The 22548-nt window shown below is 33.9% G+C and overlaps 1 protein-coding gene across 11 annotated transcripts in view; it reads left to right on the top strand.

The window, feature by feature from the left end:
* FUT8 (fucosyltransferase 8) overlaps positions 1-22548 on the top strand; it is a 296269-nt gene that overhangs the window by 136873 nt on the left and 136848 nt on the right. The window lies entirely within an intron of this gene.

Here is a 22548-nt window from a genome sequence, read left to right on the forward strand (position 1 = left end):
ACTTACTTCTTTCTCTCAACTTTTTTCTTCACCATAATATTATTTTTGGCCCTTTTATGTTCTATAGAAGACAACCCTGGGTTTTAAGAATTTTAGACAGTGAATGAAAAATTATCCATGTCATTTGTAGTAATACCATGCGGTAAAACATAAAGTAACCAGGGATTAGAAAGTGGACAGATAACTCCTTGAATTATATATCATTTTATTTCCTTTTGGGTGGGAGCCTGGGAGTATCATGGAGAAAGTGATCTTTCAGTAGAGTCTCACTCAATGATTTATAACAAGACTCAAAGATTGGTAATTTAGAGGTTAATAATAATAGCTATTATTGATGGAGAGTTTATCATGTGCAAGGTACTGTGCCAAGGGCTTTGTGTGGATTATCTCATTGAACTTCGTAAGTTTCCTTATGCGATGCTGATATTTTTTCCATAATCATTTTATAGACAAGGAATCAAAGGAATATTAAGGAATTTAATATTTCCTGAGGTTATATTTTCACAAGTGGTAGAGCTCACTTTGCATCCTGGCAGTATGACTCAAAAGCCTGGACTCTGATGAGGTGTATTGCCTCTGTGAAAAGGAGAAACCAGAGAGAAGTCAATGCTTCAGAAATCTCAACTGAAAGTGTCATGTAGGAGATCACCAAGAGTAGCTGCTGCGCTAGTTGATTTTGGAGTATGCTTTGGTTATAGTAAAATCTTGTTCTACATCCTGGGATTATTGCTCCTTGGAAAAGATTTTGCTTCTTAACAATTTAGGCTCATAAATAACTGATTATTTCTCTCCTCATTCCAGCTTCAATACTGATACTTCATTTGGCTTATTTCTGACTGCGAAGTGTCTTGTTTTTATTGTATGAAAGAAAGCTTGCCTCTAATAGTAGTTGTTTCCTCTGCAGCATAATCTTTGTGTCTCTTAAGTCACTTTGTATTCTTTTGTATTGAAATTAAATTCTCAACTACTACATTCAAATGTAGAGGGAACTTGTAAGAGCTGAGACTGTCATGCTGTAATACTGTAAATACAATCTGAAAACAGACTGAGTCCATTTTTATATATAGATAGATAATTTTAGGAAAATAAATAAGTAATTCTTTTCCCTCATTAGGGAAGAAAACCTCCTCAGGCCCTTCCATCAACTTTACGGGTAGGGCCATTTGTGTTTCAGCCAGAGGGATTGCATTTTAGAGCCCCTGGCATAAAAGGGAGAGTAGCAGAGGTGCTACTGGTATTTGTGATTTTTCCCTCTCATTGTAACATTTTGTACCCAATTTGCTATGTCTTTTTCTCAAAAGAAAATGTGTTCATAAGCCAGACTAAAAAGGAGTAATTCGTATGTCTGTAAAACTAGGTCATTTCTTTGGGATGAGGCATATGGATTGGATTTGGAAAGAAGCTTGAAATTACAGTATTTAAGAGGACAATAGTTTTAAAAACAGTTAACCAATCCTCCAGCTAGAATTTGCTCATTTTGTTGATTGTACTACACATTCAGAAAAATAATCATTATTCTGAGGGATGCAAATGTTTGTTCTGTGTATGTGTGTCTAGTGTCAGTCTGATTCTGTTTAATTCTGACTTATTGATGAATTACTTCTATACAGTAAAATTCACTTTTTTCAGCATATAGGTCTACGAATTTTGGCAAATGCTTACAGTCATGTAACTACCACCACAGTCAAATTACAGAAGAATTCTACCTCCCACCAGAATTCTGTTGTGCTCTTTTGTAGTCAGATTCTAACCTTATCTTCTGTCCCTGGTACTGATCTGTTTTCTGTCCTGTATTTTATTCTGTTCTAAAATGTCATATAAATAGAATAATGTGGTATATAAGCTTTTGAGTCTGGCTTTTTTCATTTATAATGTACTTGAGATTTATTAATGCTATTGTGTGAATTGGTAGTTTTTTTTTTCTTTTTCCTATTATTTTAATTCCTTTTTAATACTGAGTAGTATTCCATAGTATGGACATATCACAGTGTTGCTGTCTTTTTTTTTTTTTTTTTTAACGCATTGACCAGTTAAAGGATGTTAGGGTTGTTTCTGTTTTTGGCAGTTATGAACAAAGCTGTTACAGCATTTGCTCTGTAGGTATTTGTGTGAACATAAGTGTTTATTTCTCTTGTGTAAATATCTAAGACTGGGATTGCTGGGTCATTTTAGTGTATGTTTAATTTTTTAAGAAGTTGCCCAAATGTTTTCCAGTGTTCTTATATCATTTTGTATTCCCACCAGCAAAGCTTGAGAGTTCCAGTTGCTCTCACTTTTGCTTGTATTTGCTACTGTAAGTTATTTTTATTTTAGCTGTTTTAACAGATATGTAGTATTATCTAACTGTAGTTTCAATTTGCATTTCCATAATTATTAATGATGGACATTTTTTTTCATGTGCTTATTTGCCATTCTTTAGTGAGGCATCTGTTCATATTTGCTATCTATTTTATTTTATTTTATTATTTTATTTTTTATTTATTTGAGAGAGAGTGAGAGAGAGAGAGCATGAGCATGAGTGGGGGGGGGGCAGAGGGAGAAGGAGAAACCAACTCTCTGTGGAGCAGGGAGCCCAATTTGGGGCTCGATTTCAGGACCCCAGTATCACAATCTGAGCTGAAGGCAGATGCTTAACCAACTGAGCCACCCAGGTGCCCCTGTTACCTATTTTAAAAAACTGAGTTTTCTTATTAAAATTTGTTTTCTTGTTATTGCATTCTTTTTAAAAATTGGGTTTAGATATAAAATTTTAAATATATATGCATATATGGTAAAGTAAAAACTGTGGCTTAAAACAAAATTTTATTTTTTCTTGATTATTTAATTTGCATTGTCCTCAACTGGGTTGTTTTTCTAGTTTGGGGTCACTCCTGTAGCTGCTGCATTGTGGTAAAGCAGTCCAGATAACCTCACTCGCATGTTTGATGGTTAGCTGGGACCATCATTTGGTTCCCTTCCATGTGGCTTCTCCAGCACAATAGCCCAGGTTTCTTATGTGTAGTAGTGTTCCAAGAGGGCAAGAGCAGAAACTGCAAGTCCTTTTGAGGCCAAGTATCAAAAGTCATACAGTGCCACTTCTGTCACATTCTCTTAGTGTTTGCAAGTGAAAGGGGCACTTCATATTCAGGGAATAGAGGGAGGAACTGCAGAGAATTTATAGCCATATTTAACCCACCATTCTCATCTCCAGAAGTAATCGATTAGGTCAAATCATTGTGGTCCTGACAGCTGAAGTTTAGTTTAGACTTTGTAATAGGGAGCTCACTCGTTGGGTTTATAGTAGAGGAATGACACATTGAAAATTGTTGAGTAAGATTTAGATTTTTCAGATGGATTTGGGGCATGCGCCTCACTGGAATGAAATTAACAAGGAAACAGTATTAATCTAGACATGAGGTGATGCTGACCGAGATTAATTAATGGTTGAATTTGTTGTCTCAGGAGCTAAGGTACATCTGCTTATTTTCCCATGTTTTCTGTATGTTCTTATTTGGTGTTTCCCAGACATCTCTTTCTTACTTGCTAATTGCCAGCATATTAGGTAAACATGTGGTAAACTTTCTTTTAAAAACTTAGAGATAATCACTTTCTCAGCCTGCCACCCTACAGCCTTCCCATGCCTCATGTTTGTTTTATCTCAACCTTTAATAATGTGAAGTTATTGTCAGTTCACAGAATCTTTGCTTCTTGGAATTTGAATCTGCCACTTTGCCTCTCAGTCAGGGCTGACATTTAGCGGAAGATACCTAGAAAATTATTGAAACTTGTTCAGAAATCCCTTGAGTGGTGAACCTTAAGTGGGACAGATGTCAGAACTGGATAAAACTTGTAAAATCTAAAGAGTACTTAATTGTCAGTGTTCCTTTTAACTTAAATCCTTTTTTGTTCTAGGTCCATTTATTTTTGAGAGTACAACTTAAAAAAATTCAAGTGTGACGTTGTGACTAATTAATAAGGGTTTTGGTCCAGGGAAACCAAAGAAATTTCTTCTGGAATTTAGATGCTTGCTGTAAACTGTAAATTTACAAACCACAAAGAATGTATAATTAATTTATGGATTATCTGTTTTTCTGAGCTATGTAGTAATTTTCCCAGATGGATTAGAGCCAAAGCATGACTCTTCTGGTGGAAAAATTTGACTGAGGCAACAGAAGCATGGAACACTGACATGGGTAGAAAGGAAACTGATGTAATGTTTCACAGGTCATATTTTACTACTTCTGTTTGAGAAGCTGGTTTTAGAAAGCAGGGGATGCCTTTCTTCCTATTGGTTGATTGGAAAATTAGCTCTAGGCTCTCTTCTCTGTAACTGCTCATCTCTCATGTAAAGAGTGTGCTTATATTCCTAGAGCATGTGAATGGATTGGAATGTATAGAGCACCTGCCATCTACCTATGACCTTCCCTTATATATGTGGCTTTTATTTTTGCAACCCTGCATCCGTTTTTCCTTATGCTATTAAGAATATCTAATTTTTCCTTAGGGACAATACTGCTTCTCTATGTGAGAATATCTTAGTGAGATTTGTAGTCAAGATTCTTAGACTTCCCAGTCTGATAAACAGATGCTATCTCCCTGAAATTTTTACTAACTTTTTTATATGTTGCTAGATTAAGTTTGTCAGTATTTTATTTTGGGATTTTTTTTTTTTTTTTGATGTTAACAAGACACGTTTACCTGTAATTTTGCCTTCTTATGATGTCTTTTGTGTTTTGGAACAAGGTTATACAGGCCAATTCTGTTCTCTAGAAGGGTTTGTATAAAATTGGTACTCTATCTTAAATCTTTGTTAGAATTCTACCAGTGAAGCCATTTGGGTCTAGAGTCTTTTGGGGAGGGTGCAGGGTTTGAGTTGGGGAGTGAAAGGGGACATGTGGGAAGGTTTTAAATTCTGGATTTGATCCTTTTAATAGAAATTGGCCCATTCTCACGTGCTGTGATAAGCACTGGGTGTTATATGTAACTAACGAATCGTTGAACACTACATCAAAAACTAATGATGTACTATACAGTGGCTAGCTGAACATACACACAAAAAAAGGAATTGGCCCATTCAGATTTTCTGTTTTTTCTTATATCAGTTTTGGTGAGGTGTGTTTTTCAAGGAATGTGTCCATTGTATCAACATTGTCAACTGTATAAGCATAAAGTTGTTCATAATGCCTTTCTAATTTTCTTCTCCATACCTGTAATACCTGTAGTAATGTCCCCTTTTTCATTCCTGATACTGATTATTTGTGTTTTCTCCTTTTATGTTGCTGAGAGTTTATCAATTTCATTTACCTTCTCAAAGAACTAGTCTGGTTGTTTTTTTGTTTTGTTTTTCTCTAGTCATATGTCTGTTTCTATTTTATTGATTTGTATTCTTAGTAAGATAATTTCTTGTAGTCTCTGTTGTGTGTGTGTGTGTTTGCTGTGATTTTTAAAGCTTTTTCAGAAAGAATTTTATATCATTGATTTTAAACCTTGCCTCTTTTCTAATATATGCCTGGTAAACTTTAAATTTCTCTCTAAGCAGAGTTTTAAGTTGCACCCCACAAGTTTTGACAATGTCCCATTTTAATTGTAATTAAAATAATTAAAAATTTTAAAATATTTTTTCAAATTTCTATTGTTATTTTTTTCTTTCACCCACAGGTTATTTAGGAGTGTGTTGCTTAATTTCTAAGTGGGGCACTTTCTTCCTTCTTTTCAGCTGGGAGTGAGTGAATATGGCAAGAGTAAGGTGATAAAACTTAGTTTACATTACTATACTCAGGGATTTTCTGAACTTGCCTTTGTTTTTTATATAGTGTTGTGTTTTCCCTGTAATTATATGTACACATATGTAATCTTTCAAACGTGGACATTGGCTTTATAGGTGTAAATGTAGAAAGTTCCCTGTGGATGGTTTATACTTTTGTTCATGTAATGGCAAGTTATCACTGTTCATTTAGAATCAGGTATTTTTGGTGAATACTTTTTAATTGAATTTTCAAAATATAGATAAAACTATAATCAGAATTAGTCAACAGTTGAACACAAACAAGTAAGTATAGCTTTCATATGAATAATCAAAGATTATTCAAGTGTGAATTAAATTTGGTTACCTTTTTGCCAGGGATCCTTATAATAATAGCTCACTTGCTGAAGATGGTTGGATTCCCGGGGGGGGGGGGTTTGTGTGTGCTTGCATTTAATGTGTGCTTGGCTTTAAATGGCAAACTATGGGTGATGGGACAGATCCAGCCCTCCCTTGTTTCTTTGTTTTTTGGTTCTTGGGTTTGTTTTTTTTTTTTTAATGGCTCCCAAACAAAGAATGGTTTTACATTTTTAAATGGTTGGAGAAGAAATAAATTCCAAGGAAAACATGCAACAGCGGCTATATGGAGCCACAAAGCCTGAATAATTTCCTATCTGGCCCTTTATACAAAGTTTGCTGACCAAAAGTTTGTGGGAATCAGGATGTACTCATTTTTAGCTCTTGTTTCTCTTAATCTCTAAATTGTTATGCATATTGCATGTGAGTGTTGACATGCTCTGAAAGTAAGTCAAAGTCCAATTATTGATATTATTCTTATGTTCGTGCTTACTTTACTATAAATCTTTATATACTTTTGATTTCTTCTTGCTTTATGCTTTTACTCTTGTGTTCAGCTATTCCATGTTTTCATTGGTCTGCCTCCTCAAAGCAGCTTATATTTAGAGTTGAAATGGGACTTACGGATAAGAGATTTGATATGTTTAGAAAGGAACAGTCTGGTGAGATGAAGAGTGTGAGTTTCTCAGATTTGAATTTGGATCTCAAGTATACTACTTACTAAATGATCTTAAAAACGATTTACAAGCTTTCTGATCTTTAGGTTTTTCACTTATAAAATGGCAATAATTATCTCTATTTTGCAGTATTGTTAAGTTTTAACAAAAGATTTAAAAGCTTATTGAGAAGACGTCCTTTGTATTAGTAGTTCATCAATAAATAGTAATTTTAGCTAATGGTAGTTGATAATCTAGTTTTAGCTAATGGTAGGTAGTTAGTAATCTAAAAAAGAACATGGCCTTATATACTTTTCATAGAATTCAGAATACTTGTTTCCTTTGTTTCTAATAGAAAGAATTATTTTATGTCAGATGTTTAAGCACAGTGGATTAGAATTAAAAAGCCCATATATTCTTTAGAGTAACTCTTTACCTTGAGAAAACTACTTAAGCTCTGTGGGCCTAGAATCAAAACTATAAAGAAACTCGATTGGGATAGGTGATCTCATTTGATAGATCTGTACGTTTTTGCAGACAAAATAGTTAAATAATATACTGGGTTGAATTGGAGCATAAAGTTGGCTTTATTCCTTATAATTTGGTTCTCATGACTAAATTATATATTTTTTTAGCTGGTTGATGCTTTTAGGTATAGGAATTATAATTCCCCATCCTGAGCTTTATTTAAAATAGAGGGATTTTAATAATTATCACTACCCAGAAAGGTCTTTAGGGAAATATAGATCATTCTTTGAGAAAGGTGTCACACAATAAAAATACTAGAATCTTAAATAACTCATTTGAAAAAGTTTAAACTTTGTGTTTTAATTATTTTCCATAAATAAATGCCATTGAAACAAAGTGAATTTGCATTAAGTATTTTAAAATGTATGAATATTTGAGTTTAGGAGCTGGATTAAACATTTTTTATGTAATATCCTTTATTTTTTTATCCTGGTATTATGGAGCTGATAATAGCTCTAAGCACTTCCTGTAATTGAAGATAATAATAACAAGAAATATGGCTATAATCATCAATTTCAGTGTTACCTGATTTATAGATGATACATAATCTAGTAGCTGTTTAGAAAACAACTTTTTTGACTATTTCTCGTATTTCTTTTAGGCAGACTTTTATTTCACTATGAAGATGTTTGTTTTTGCAGTTGTCACATTGACAGTTTATAATTCATTCAGTAAAAATGATGAAAGAAAATGGTTATTTAGTTTCAGAGATCAGTGTTCTAGACAAAGCTGTCTGAAGGAGAATAAATATAAAAAGATTTCAAAATATTATAGTTGGACTGTGAATTACAGTGGCTAGAAGGAAGTATAGTATAAAATAGCACACTGTGCTTTTCTTGTTGTTGCTGGTTTGAATAAAATGTTTGGTTTTAATCCAGTCCTTTTGTTCTTTTAAACTGTATGCAAAAGGTGTTGGTTGACAGAGATGTTTCACATCAGAAATGTGTAAGAGATTCTAGTAAGGTTTGGAGAGAAACTGAGGTTTCCCTAATAAATGCAGAATGCTAAATCTGCAAATAAATAAGGACAAAAGGGACATTCAGAAGTGTAGTTTAATATTAATTCTCATTTGTATTCAGTAGCACTTCAAAAATATTCTCTTACCACATGATATGTACAGAAGCTAAGTGATTTAGTCATTTTTCTGCAAGTCAGTAGCAGAAACAGAAATAGAACCTTCCAAGGAATTATAAAGTTGTATCTGATTTTCAGTATACTGCCAACACTGTCATTTTTAATACCTGTTCAAGTTCCTCTTCCTTTAAATATTTACTCAGGACAATATGTTTTACTAGCCTGCCAATGATGACCAAAATATCCTGTAATTCTGTAATTGTTACATGTGATGTAACAGAGGTTCCCATATACCAATATTAGAAATGGCCATTTGAATCATTACATCTTTGAATTATATAGATACACCTGTATAAGCATATAGGGGCTATGTTTAATATTTGTTGAACTTAACTATTGCAATAGCTTATAATCTGTATAAATAAATACAAATAGCACATTTGACATGTAAGTTTGCTCTGACCAGTACTTGTAGCATTTCATGTGGTCATGGATCTATAGTAAGAAACCATATGCTATAAGATTAGATTAAGTTATTTGGTCAATCATACATAAGCTTAGTAGAAATGGTGTGGTCATGTAGAGTAGGAATCTATGCAGTAGGTCCAAATGTAGCTTCCACTGGCCCTTTAGAGTCCCAGAAACTGCCTGTGCAATTGTCTACTCAAGGTATTGCCAGCTCTAAGGTCATTTGTGGTTATACTGTAATCCTTTGATACTTGGAACTAATGTCACCTTTTTCGAAGAATGTATGCAAACAGTCTATGCATTTCCATTTAAGGGAATGAGCCAGACCCAACAACAATAAAGCCCTATTCTGATCCTTAAGAAGAAAGCAAAATTCATTTCAAGATATCTCAATGATAAATATGCCTGTGGCTTCCCAGCATTTTGGAGAGTGTATCTCTCCACAATACTATTAGTGTTATATACTCCACACACGCACGCACACACACACACACACACACACACACACACACACAGAGATTGGTTGCAAACTGACCTATGCCAGTTGATCATTATTTTTTTATTTTTTTAAAGGATTTTATTTATTTATTTGACAGAGATAGAGACAGCCAGCGAGAGAGGGAACACAAGCAGGGGGAGTGGGAGAGGAAGAAGCAGGCTCCCAGAAGAGGAGCCTGTTGCGGGGCTCAGTCTCATAACACCGGGATCACGCCCTGAGCCAAAGGCAGACGCTCAATGACTGAGGCACCCAGGCGCCCCCCAGTTGATCATTATTATTTGATTACTTTGATAGCTATTGGTAGCTTCCCCAAACTAGAGGTCAGTGAGGAAGACAGACCTTCTCCCTCATAATTTTGCCAACATTTAATATGTTACAGTGAAGGCAAGGCTCGGATTGAATTCTGCCACATATAGAAACATAATAAGCAGGCACAAAAACAGTCACACTATCTACTCTGTAACGCTGAAGTCCACACTCTCTTATTATTTTAGGTGTTCTTGCAGTACCTTCTATAAAAGGTTCTCTTAAGGCAGTTGTGGCATTAGTCTGACTACTGGATTTGGTTCAGGTACCCGAAAATATTTGAATCAGTTCCTGGGCACTGTGGTTTTGGGAACCTAAGCTTAATGCACCACCTCAAAGATTATAGACTGTTGGGTTTATTAGATTCTTATATGTTGTTCATAAAGTGCTTCTGTAACATTTCTAGGTATTTCACATTTTCATGTATATTGAATTAATTATAACAATGAAATAATATTTCTATATTCTTCTTAGCTAATAAACTGCCTTTTATTGGAAATAAATCTGGCTGAAGAGCTTAATATTACTATTTCCTTTGGGATATTGTCCTTTTCACCTAGATTTATTGAGATAAAATTGACACATAACATTATGTAAGTTTAAGTTGTGAAGTGTGATGATTTGGTATATATATATATATAATGAAATGTTTACCATAGTACAGTTAGTTACTTAATTACGTGTGTGTGTGTGTGTGTGTGTGTGTTGAGAACGTTTAAGGTCTACTGTGTTAGCAACTTCCAAGTATATGATACAGTAGTATTAACCATAGTCACCATGCTGTACATTAGATTCCCACAACTTACCTGACAACTAGAAGTTTGTGTCCTTTGATCACTTTCACCCATTTCCCGCATCCGTCCATTCCTCCACCCCCTGGCTACAGCCAATCTACTCTTTGTTAGTAGGAGTTTGACTTCGTTAGATTCTAAGTATAAGTGAGATTATACAATATTTGTCATACTCTAATTTATTTTGCTTAGCATAATGTTCTCAGGGTTCATCCATGTTGTTGCAAATGTCAGGATTTTCATCTTTCTCATGGCTGAATAATATTCAATTGTATATGTATACACCACATATTCTTTATCCATTCATCCAACAGACACTTAAGTTGTTTCCATAAAAGTCATATCTGACTTTTATGAATAATGCTGCAATGAACATGGGAGTGCAGATATCTCTTTGAAATATTGATTTTATTTCCTTTGGATATATATCCAAAAGTGAGATTGCTAAATCATGTGATAGTTCTATTTTTAATTTTTTTTGGCAACCTCCATACTGTTTTCTGTAGTGGCTGTACTAATTCACATTCCCTCTCACAATGCACAAGTGTTCCCTATTCTCCACAACCTTGCCAACACTTCTTATATCTTGTCTTTCTGGTAATAGCCATTGTAACATATGTGAGGTGATATTTTATTGTGATTTTGATATGCATTTCCATGATAGAGATGTCAGGCACCTTTCATGTGCCCATTGGCAATTTGTATGTATTCTTTCAAAAAATGTCTGTTAATTCTTCCTGTGCAGAGCTTTTTTTAAATTATTATTACTTTTTAAAAATTTTTTAGTTTGATGTAGTCCCACTTACTAATTTTTCTTTTGTTGCTTGTGCTTTTGGTATTATATCCAAAAATCATTGCTAAGACTGACATAAATGATCTTTTCCCCTGTATTTTCTCCCAGGAGTTTTGTGGTTTCAGTTCTTAAGTCCTTAGTCCATTTTGAGTTAATTTTGTTAGTGGTATAAGTGTCCAATTTTATTCTTCTGCATGTGATTATCCAGTTTCCCCAACACCATTTATTGAAGAGATTATCCTTTCCCCTTTTTGAGTATTCTTGCCTCCCTTATCAAATATCAGTTGACTAAATATGAGAGGGTTTATTTCTGGGCTCTTGGTTCTTTTCCATTGGTCTACATGTCTTTTATGTAAGTACCATACTATTTTGGTTACTATAGTTTTGTAGTATAGTTTGAAATCAGGAAGTGTGATGCCTCCAATTTTGTTCTTCCTTCTTGAGATAGTTTTGGCTGTTCAGCATCTTTTGTGGTTCCATACTAATTTTAGGGCTGTTTTTTCTATTTCTGTGAAAAATGCCTTTGGAATTTGGTGGGGATTGCATTGAAACTATAGATGGCTTTGGGGAATATGAACATTTTAATAATATTAATTCTCCTCATCTATGAACGTGGGATATCTTTCCATTTGTGTCTTCTTCGGTGTACAAATCTTTCACCTCCTTGGTTAAATTTATTCCAAAGTATTTTATTGTTTTGATGCTATTGTGAATGGAATTTTTAAAAAATTTCTTTTTCAGATGATTTGTTATTAGTGTATAAAAACAACTGGTTATTGCATGTTAATTTTGTATTCTGTTACTTTACTGAATTTGTTGATGAGTTTTAACAGGTTTTTTTGGTGGAAGTCTAGGAATTTCTATATCAAAGATCATATCTCCAACAAAAACAAGCTTACTTCTTCCTTTCTGATTTGTATGCCTTTATTTATTTTTCTTACCTAATTGCTCTGGCAAAGGGACCTCCCCTACTATGTGGAACAGGAGTGGTGAGAGTGGGCATCCCTTTCTTCTTCCAGATCTTAGAGGAAAAGCTTCAGCCTTTCACCATTGAGTGTGATATTTGCTGTGAGTTTTTCATATGTAGCTTTTAGTATGTTGACATATGTTTCTTATGCACCCAATTTGTTGAGGTTTTTTTATATGAAAGGATGTTACATTTTGTCAAATGCTTTTCTGAATTTATTGAGATAATCATATGGTTTTTATCTTTTATTCTATTAATGTGGTATATCACAATGATTTGCATATGTTGAAGTATCTTTGCATCGCAGGATATCCTACTTGATCATGGTTGTGATCCTTTTAATGTACTCTGGATTAGATTTGCTCATATTTTGCTGATAAATTTTTCATCCATATTCATTGGAGATATGGGTAGTTTTCCTCTTGTAGAGTCCTTTTCTGGCTTTGGTCTCAGAGCATTGCTGACCTCATAAAATGAGTTTGGGAATATTCTCTTCTCTATTTTTGAAAAAGTTTAAGAAGGATTCTTCTTTTAATGTTTGGTTGAATTCATCAGTGAAACAATGGTCCTGGGCTTTTTTTTCATTGTGAGGTTTTTGGTTACTGATCCAGTCTCCTGACTTGTTACTGGTCTGTTCAGATTTTCTGTTTCTTCATTATTAAGTCTTTGTAGGTTGTATGTTTGTAGGAATTTATCTATTCTAGGTTATTCCATTTGTTGGCATGTTATTGTTAATAGTAGTCTTAAGCTCCTTTGCATTTCTGTAGTACCAGCTGTAATTTCTTTTCTTTCGTTTATAATTTTATTTGATCCTCTCTTTATCTTCGTCTAGCTAAAGATTTGCTAACTTTATCTTAAAATACCAGCTTTCATTAATATTTTCTGTAGTTTTTCTGATCTCTATTACATTGATTTCTGCTCCGTTATTTCCTTTTTTCTGCTAACTTTGGTCTTAGTTTGTTCTTTTTCTATTTCCTTGAGGTGTGAAGTTAGGTTGTTTATATGAGATGTTTCATTTTTCTAAATGTAGGTATATATTGCTATAATGTTCCCTCTTAGAATTGGTGTTGCAGCATCCTATAGGTTTTGATAAGTTATGTTTCCATTTTTATTTGTTTTCAAAATATTTTTAAATTTCCCTTTTGATATCTTCTTTGACTCATTGTTTGGGAGTGTGTTGTTTAACTTCTACGTATTTGTTATTTTCCTAGCTTTTCTCCTGTTAGTGATTTCTGGTTTCATATCATTGTGGTCAGAAAAGATACTTACTGTGATTTCAGTGTTTTTGTGACCTATCATGATGATCTACTCTGGAGAATGTTTCATGTGCATTTGAAAAAAATGTGTATTCTGCTGTTGGATGTAATATTCTGTATATGTCTGGTTGGTCCTTTTTGTGTAAAATGTGGTTCAAATCCATTGCTTTTTCCTTATTGATTTTCTGAAGGAATGCTCTGCTCATTGTTCAGATTAAGTTATTAAAGTATTCTACTGTCATTGTATTGTTGTCTGTTTGTTCTTCATATCTGTTAATATTTGCTTAATGTATTTTGGTGCTCTGATGTTGGGTGCCTGTATAGTTACAGTTATTATATCTTGTTAATGGATTGATCCCTTCATCATTTGTAATTGCCTCCTTTGTCTCTTTTTAAAGTCTTTGGATTATAATCTATATTGTCTGATATAAATATAGCAATCCTTGCTCTCTTTTGGTTTCCATTTGTATGGAATTTCTTTTTCTATCCCTTCATTTTGGGCCTCTGTGCATCCTCTAAGCTGAAATGAGTTTCTTGCAGACTGGGTATATGTTTTTTTATCTGTCTGGTCACTCTGTGTATTTTGATTGGAGAACTTAGTACATTTACACTTAGAGTAATTATTGGTATTTGGAGAGTAAGTGATGCCATCTTATTAATTGTATGGACAAAAACATTGAAGAGGAGGGAACACTTTCAAACTTAATTTATGAGGCCAGCATTACCCTGATACCAAAAACAGGGAGGGACTCTACAAAAAATAAAATTAAACAATATCCCTGATGAATATGCAAAAATTCTCAACAACAAAATAAAGGCAAATCTTAAAGGGCTTATTCCCTAATAAAATATTTTATTACTCCTTGAGTGTAGATTTAGAACACACATATACCAATACACACAAATGCATTCACCACATACACCATATGCTAGGTATTTTAAAGTTAACTACTGACATTGTAGTATAGGTATATAGAGATTGACTGATCTATTTTTTATCATCCTTTAAGGGAAATTACATTTGGTTTTCATCTTATTTTTGTTTCTGTTATATTTCCAATAGCATTTGTGTATAGAGAACCACTGCTTCAGAGCAGATATCATGCCTGGTCTGCTTCATTTAAAGGAAATCAGGTTTTGTGGAAATCATAAATTATGTAAATGGTTCTTTTAATGACCACTTGTCTTAACTGGTATGCAATAGTGTATCAGTAGAACAATCATCTTTAAAGTGATAATCTGTAGTCAGGTAAGAAATCTTAAGTTAGATGAGCAATTATACTAGTCTAATAAGTGAAAATAAGCATGCATATGCTATCTGAATTGTATTAATCTTTAAAGATATAACAGTCTTAATTTAAATATTTGAAACTTCTGTGTTCAGAGAACCAAGCAAATAAAAAATTGCATCGTGGTTTCAAAGCTTAAACCCTGAGAGAATGCTGTTTCTGGTATATGGCTCATGCATGTATAAATGTGTATATATTCATACTCTCCTCCCTTCCCCTGAGCTTTCTCTGTCCGTTGAGGTTCTTTCCATTTTTCAGGGCCTTTGTCCAATAAGCTTCTTCGTAAAGACTTTCTTCAGTTTCCTTCTTGCATAAAATTATCTCTTGTAATACTTGTTTTTACGAGACATTGTATTAAAAACATTTATGGACTTGGGTGCCTGGGTGGCTCAGTCTTTTGGGCATCCGACTGCTGATTTCAGCTCAGGTCATGATCTCAGGGTCCTGGCCTTGAGCCCTGTGTCTTGGTTTCCACTCACCTGGGAGTCTGCTTGTTCCTCTGCTGCCCTCCCCGCCAGCTTGTGTGCTTTCTCTCTCTCTCTCTCTCTCTCTCTCAAATAAATGTTAAAAAAAATAATAACTTATGGACTTGTTTTATCTTAACCTCTTTAATGCTAACTACCTTGAAAGTAGGGGCTATTTCATTCATCTTTGTATCCTCCACAGTATTAAACATAGTGCCTTCTACAGAGTAAGTTTTGAGTATGTTTTTAGGAATGCATTTACTTAGAGTTTAATACCAAAATATTCCAGAGAAATTAATTGTAGGGATATTTCTTTTTGCATCCTAACTGATCAGTCTGACTGGTTTTTATTTACTTGTTTTTTTGGTGTTGAATCCAACTGCTTAAGGAAAGGTTCTTGGAATTAATTTGGGAAGCATCCTGACATATCTGGACTTTAAGGAAAGAAAATTATATCCATATCTTTACATCAAAGTGTAACAATTGGCATGAACCAGTGGTTATTATAGGAGGATAGATGTTTAAAGGGCATGCCATGTAGGTTGCTATTGTGCCTCTCTTCTCTTCACTGAATTCCATTTCCCCTTCCCCAACTATCCAATCATTGGGAAAGAAGCAGGCTAGGAGACGTTTCTTTGACTTAAACTGCTAAGGTTATTAATGATGTTTAAAAACTTTACTCTTGTAGTTGAGGAGTGTTTTTTTGCAACTTTATAAATGAGAAACAGGATGGTTTATATATGATGTTTAGTGTAAAGGAAAACTTGACAAGAATTTTATACTCTTCTTTATTTGTATTCTTTATCTGAGCAAATTTTTTTTTCTTTTTGGTATAAAAAAATTGGAAGAATGATGCTATAATGGTTTATAACTAGACTTCTGTTTTCATGGAACCACCCCAAAGCAGTGATTTTCAAAGTGTGGTTGTCTTCTTTCTTTTTCTTTCTTTCTTTCTTTCTTTCTTTCTTTCTTTCTTTCTTTCTTTCTTTCTTTCTTTCTTTCTTTCTTTCTCTTTCTATCATAATTAAAATGCAGTGTTATATTATTTTAAAGTATATAATATAGTTACTCAGCAATTCTATATATTACTCAGTGCTCATCAGGATAAGTGTACTGTTAATCCCCTTCACCTATTTCACTCATTCCCCACCCTCCCTCAACCTCTATCTGGCAAAGTGTGGTCATTTGACAGTAGCATAAACATTACTTGGGAATTTCTTACAAATCCAGATGCTCAGGCCCCACTCCCAGACCTGTTGAATCATAAACTCTGGTGATGTGGCTCAGTAATTTATTGTACCAAACTGTCTAGATGAATCTGATATGTACTTTTAATACATACAGTTAATAAGATGGCATTAGTAAGTCTTTACTTACTAATGATTACTCTCAGTGTCAATGTATTCAATTCTCCAATCAAAAGATTGAGTGACTAGATGGATAAAAAAACAAAACCCAAAGATACAGACGTAGTGAAGAGAAGGGCCATTTGCACCCCCATGTTCATAGCAGCATTGTCCACAATAGCTAAATTGTGGAAGGAGCCGAGATGCCCTTCAACAGATGACTGGATTTAAAAGATGTGGTCCATATATACAAAGGAATATTACTCAGCTATCAAAAAGAATGATTTCTCAACATTTGCTGCAACATGGATGGCACTGGAGGAGATAATGCTACGTGAAATAAGTCAAGCAGAGAAAGACAATTATCATATGGTTTCACTCATCTATGGAACATAAGAACTAGGAAGATAGGTAGGAGAAGAAAGGGATAAAGAAAGGGGGGGTAATCAGAAGGGGGAATGAAGCATGAGAGACTATGGACTCTGAGAAACAAACTGAGGGCTTCAGAGGGGAGGGGGTGGGGGAATGGGATAGGCTGGTGATGGGTAAGTGAGGAGGGCACGTATTGCATGGTGCACTGGGTGTTATACGCAACTAATGAATCATCGAACTTACATCAAAAACCAGGGATGTACTGTATGGTGACTAACATAATAAAAAAATATTATAATAAAACAAACAAAACAAAACAAAAGAAAAAAAAACCAAAAACAAAACCCAACTATATACAAGAAACCACTCAGCTTTAAGGATGCTTGTAAGCTCAAAGTAGAGGGATGGAAAAAGATTTAGAACCACTGCCCTAATAGGTATAAAAATTTGATATTTAAAGTTCTGACAGAGAAAATTCCTAACAGAAAAAGAAATAGTTAACTACCAGTAAATCATCTTTAGGAGTTTATCATGACTAATTAGTCTCAGACACCAGGCAGTGTTTACTAATGAAATAAATATTCACGTCTTGTTTCCTGTTAAGTGTAGAACTTCATGCAATATTATGGAAGTGAAGTTTATATTAGTTCAAAAGCACTTATTGGGAACCTTCTATTTATTCATTTTAGGAAGATTGCTGCTTTTGCAAGATTTATATTGACTCATTTATGCAGCCAAAACTTTTATTAACAGCAAAAGCCTTGGAAGGAGAATGTGAATAAAATATTGCCATACTTGTTTGTGTCAAAGAATATAAACCAACATGTGTAAATTTCAGTTTATTCTGGCCTTGTTTTCCAGTTAAAACCTACAGGGATTGTTTTTCATAATCATCTATGTGTGATATGTGAGTTGGTATGTTTTATTATTAATAGATGTCAATCATTTTTATCTTTTTTGTTCTACCCATTTTTCCTTCCTTGAATGACACCATTATGGCCAAATCAACAAGGAGATATTTATTTATGAGTTCTTTGTTTTCTAACAGGACTTTTACATATTTACAGAAAAATTTGGTTACAGAAAGGAAGGTATTTGGGCAGATTTTTATTTTCTCAATCTTGGGGGGATACAGTTTATTTTGTCCATTACGAGATTCTAATGGCTGAGACCATTAGAATCTTGTTGTGGTAACTTAAAAGTCAGGGTATTGAATTTGCCTTTGAGGTATAGGAAATAGAATGATGTACTTGAGTTCGCTTTGCTCCACAGAGGCATAGCTTGAAAGGAGCATAATAGAATGGTCAGTTTAACCAGATTTTTTTTCTTCCATCCAATTAAAGTAATATTTAAAGTCATGAATACCCATTTTGGTTGTATATCCCTATTTTATTCATGATGAACGCATATGATTTCTTTCATTTTAAATTTATGTGTTTTTCCCCTGAAAATTTTATGCTATTCTGAAATATCTTGATATAAAGTGTACTTCATTATTTTTAGATAGATTTATAGTGATATTGGCATTTCATGATCTCTGCTTTACTTCACTAACCTTTATTCTTAGTATTCATAATTTGCATTCTAAACTTCTGCTTTATTGAGCAATTTATAGTTCTTCAAAAGCACTGTGCTTCCTGCCCTGTTTCCTTTGCACATTTTACTATTTTGCTGATTCAGCCCCCATGCCAATCTTTCCTAAGCATTTTTAGTGGGTCCTACTGGTGCTTTAGGACTCAACCCAAACATACCCTCTCAGAATCATTTCCTGATCCCACTCACCCGGATTCAGTGCCCTTTCTGTGTTTCAGTGTGTTCTCCTAGGACCTGTGGCTAACACCAGTCATTTTACTTACCACAGTGTAATAGCTTTTTATACAGTTGTCTCTTTGACTAAATCTTAAGTATCTTGAGGGAGTGAACCATATCTTGTTCATATTTATATTATAGTGCCTTGCTCAGAGGCTGGTATCTTTAATAAAATGTCCAACAAATGAATAAATGAATGAACAAATGAATGAATGTGATTGATTTGGGGAGCATTTGTGTCCAACTGAAAATCATTCCTGTATTCTCAGCTGATAACTGTCATCTTAGACATGCTGATGCATGCCTATTATATCTTTGATTCCCTATATTACTTAGGATGATATTTTCTATAAATCATTCAATAGGCATATTTATTTGCAGATTTAATAATTTTATGATTGAAGGTAGATGCTATCTTTTTTTTCTTTTTTAAAGCATTTTTTTGATCTGCCTTTTACCCCATTGGTCTAAGTATTCCTTTTGCATATTTGGGCCCCATTTTGGGTTGTGGGTTCCATTGTATTGTGGATTTTTTTGTGTGTGATCTAGATATAGAATTCTTGTCAGCAATTATATAGTCATCGTTCTGAAATTTAGTATTCTCGTGTCATTGTGGAAGATATTAGCCATAATATTTTTTGTAGGTCAGGTTACTATGATAGTCATCACTGATAAAATATAAAAACATACACTCCTCCTCATACCCAACAGGAAGACCTAATAAAGCTCTGATAAATGACTTGTAGACTCTAGACAACATAAGCAATATTGAATTTATTTGGATTGCTGAACATCATAAGCATAAAAAGAGAAAGGTGAACTCTGAGTCAAATGTAATACATTCAGCATCTACAATAACTTGGTTTTTAATGATTAATCAGCATATAAAGATCATTGGTGTTTTCCAACCCCTTGTTTAATACTGAGGATCTCATCTTTGTTGTATAGAGTAGGCAGATATTTAAGAAAACAGTGTTTCACATTTGTTTTCTTTAAACTTTTTGAATTAGATCTGAATTAGGCAGCTAAGAATCTTTATTTCTTAATATCAAACCTTAAAATTCCTTGTTCAAAAGATTTAAAAAAAGTAAATTGCTATCTATCATGGTTGCTATATGCTTATTAGGAACATTAAAAAATGGAACAAAGATGGAAAGATGATAGGTTGAGGTGATAACAATTAAAGAAGTAGAGAAAGTAAGTCAAGAGATTGAAGACCTGTAAATTTGGGCCCAAGTTCTAATATCTTGATGGATCCTGTGCCCAGGATCTAGGTTCTTTCACATATATTACCTTTAATTTCAGGTGAAAATTATAGTTTATTTTGCTTTAGGATCTTCTTTTACATCTTCTCAACACTTAACTCTTTAGTTTGTGTATGTTTGCATGGGCATACTGGTTTGTCAAACCTCATTCAGTGATTCATTCATGTATTCAGTCAGGCTTTGTAGTCTGAGAAATCCGAAATTATGTTCCATCTCTGTTACTTAAGTATTAGCTACGTGAGTTAGTTATCCTTTCTGACCCTTAGTTTCTTCATTTATAAACCAAGAAGCTAAACTTCTTGGTCAGAGTTTGTTTTTTGTTTAATTTCACTTCATAGAAATAAACTTAACCATAAGATGGAATTATTTGCAAGAGTACATGGATATCCTTTGGAATCCAAGGGCAGGATGCAAATTAAGACCTTATAAGAGTCTAGAAATAGAATTAGAAAGCTGGTAGAAACCTAGACCTTTAATCTCTGTTTCTCTCTTGCTCTTAACTTTTGTCTCTCTCTCTCATCTGTCTGTGTCATCTGTCTGTCTCCTTATTTATTCTTTCTTTCTCATCTCATTTCTGATTCTCTTTATATATCTACCTCATTCTTCTCTCTCCCTCTTTCTGCAGATCACTTTTCATTGCTTTAGTGTGCAGGCCAAACATGGGAGTCCCACAACTCCTCGATTTACGTTACTTCAGTTTGAGTGACCAGCTGAGACTACATAGTTGCTCTCAGTTTATATTCTAAATTTCCAGGAGAAAGAAACCAATTGGCTCAGCTTGTCTCAGTTGTGTGCATCCTGCCCAATCAACTGTGGGGGGAGGAGGGAGGGTTACATAATACAAGCATGGCTACTCTTTAGGTAGGGGCAGGGGTTAGTGTTAAAAGAAGGCCGCTGGTGGCTGTCCACTTAATGCCTTTCTCAGGGCTGCTGTGATCATTATATTAAATAACATGTGAATATTTGTGACTTCCTAGTAGGCAGTGGAGCTGAATTAGAGAATACTCTGTATCACCATAAAATGGGTGCCTGTCAGATATTAATTGCTTGATTTAATCTTCCTGGGCAAAAGGAGCAGTTATCACTCACACTTTATAGGTGGTTACAGAAATGTTTAGCAACCTGCTTACTATCACAGAGTGAAGTAGTTTTAGACTTAAAATCTAGGCATGTAAGTTATCTCTTACAAAATGCACTCATTAAATTCCTAATAGCGTACGAGGCTATGCCAAGAAAATTACTTTGGCCTTCCCCCAATCATGAGAAGCATACAATTAAGACATGCATTAGACTTCGCCGATAGCCAATAAGAGATATTAGTCAATTATGAAAGGACTAGTGATGCATTTAATGCAATTTTAGGGTGCATATACATATGGGTTAGTATATAGTAGTCACATTATGGACAATATCGGGATAGATACTGATTTGAAGTATGGCCATGGGAATTACACATCTCACCTGAGTACTTTAAGGAGTGTCATTGATACAGTATACCCTGGGTTGTAGTGTGAAACCTTCTTTAATATTATTATTAAATATATATGCATACACGTGTGTAAATATGTATCAGATTCAAAACTTGAATGATTGTTTAAAATTGTAAAAACCTATGTTAGTTAATAATTAAGGACTGTAGAATTTCTGAAATATCTCATTCCCAGGCAGTCTTTGAAAGGAAGGAAAGATCAAGAGATGGGCCTGCGGGGTATTAATTGCATTGGCACATGCTGTCATTATCTGCTGTATCTATTTGAAAGTGGAATAGTAAACTCATTGAGTTAATTATAGGTCACATGTAGGCACTGTCACTGATTCTTACTGGTCATTAAGGCAGTTGTATTGAATAAGTTAATGCATAAACTTGTAGAGGCCTAACTTTGAAGGTCTTTTCTCTTGGCATTTACGATCATAGAGAATAAATTATCAGTTATACTCAAACATGCATGCAGCACTGGAATAAAATTCCTTTAAGGACTTTCTAGCACACTAAAAAAAGATTGATTAGAGACTATTTTTAAGATGTAAAAGGGAGTATTATCCTTTGTTCACAAATATTAAGAAAATAACAGCAAATGGTGATTTCTTTAATAAGATGGTGAGTTGAAAAGAGACCTTTATGACTGAATTCATTAAAATGGTGTGCTATGGCTAAGTATTATGAAACGGTTTTCAGATTTTGCTATAGCGGGTCTGAAAGTGACAAAATTACAGAACAAGGAGGAAATTATTTCATTCGCTTATATGTTGCTATTGATTCTATGTGCAATGACTCTAAGGAAAATTTGCAGAAAGATATGTGGCTCCCATTCCTGGAAGGAATAAAGCCTAGAGTAAGTAATGTTTTCTATTGAAGATTGATCATTTTATACAAGACTTTAAAAGAGAGCCTGTAGGTTGGAATAAAGTTAAGCAACATCTAAAGTTTTAGGTGTGATTAAAATAGAAGATAAGTAGCATGTTAGGGCAATGGGAAAAGAGATAATGGTTCATTATCCAAAGTTCACATTTAAGTTTTAGAAAATTTTTTCTTACGTTTTTAAATAGATTATCAATCACAAATATATATATATATATATATATATA

The sequence above is a fragment of the Ailuropoda melanoleuca genome, chromosome 14, assembly GCF_002007445.2.
Source record: "Ailuropoda melanoleuca isolate Jingjing chromosome 14, ASM200744v2, whole genome shotgun sequence".
Classification (NCBI taxonomy): Eukaryota; Metazoa; Chordata; class Mammalia; order Carnivora; family Ursidae; genus Ailuropoda; species Ailuropoda melanoleuca.